Source organism: Leishmania donovani, chromosome 7 (assembly GCF_000227135.1).
Source record: "Leishmania donovani BPK282A1 complete genome, chromosome 7".
In the NCBI taxonomy this organism is placed as follows: Eukaryota; Euglenozoa; class Kinetoplastea; order Trypanosomatida; family Trypanosomatidae; genus Leishmania; species Leishmania donovani.
In genome coordinates this window covers 401,673-402,583 of record NC_018234.1, presented here as the reverse complement: position 1 = coordinate 402,583, position 911 = coordinate 401,673, and positions in this window count along the sequence as shown.

Genomic DNA, 911 nt, shown 5'->3' with positions numbered 1-911 from the left:
GCACGTTCGGCACGCCGCGCTGCAGGTACACCATCGATGTGTGGAACTGCTCCAGCCGCAGCGTCGCGCCATGCGCGTACCCCAGGCTGTCCGACACGAGGCTCTCGTTCGACCCGACGCACACGCGCACGGCGTCCACGCCGCTCGCACGCGCAGGCGCCACGAACGCAGACGCAGCGCCGCTCGCACGGTCCACAGGCCCGCTCCCGTACACACGGGTCCCGCTCAGGTCGTCGCTGCACCTCGCCGTGCCGCCCACCACAACGTAAAACGTCACAGCAGCAGTGCTCGTGAAGCTCGGCGGCAGCTGCAGCCGCACGGGCAGCCCGCGCACTGGCACCGGCGGGTCCGTCGACACCGGCGGCACCTCCATCGCCGCAACAACGCCGGCATCGCAGTAGCCGTCGCCTATGGATCGCCCCACGCACACGCGGTACAAGGTTCCCCGTTCCAGCGCACTGCCACTCACCGTCCCGTACGACACGGTCGACGTCGCGTCCGGCCCCTTCAGTTCCGAGCCCAAAACCGTCGCGTCGGGCTCGCTGCACGACGTCGCATGAGGCAGGAAGAAAGCGAAGTAGCCCGTCAGCGGCATGCCGCCGACCCCGGCGAAGCTCAGCGTCGTCGTCTCGCTCACGTACGCGATGCTTGGATACACGCGCGTGTTCGCGCTCCGCACGGTTCCGGCGGGGGCATACTCAATGCCAATATCCGTCGCCGGTGACTCTGAGGCCGTGGGGTACCCCGCGCACACCAGCAGCGGCCCTGCCGAGGCTGACTGCACGTTCAGCGTCACGACGCCCCTGCTGTTCGTCGTGCCGGCGCCCACGGACTCCATCGACAAACCGCACGTGATGCTTGACGTCACCGTCACCGGCGCCTCAGGCGGCAGATGCGTCACAACAACTTCC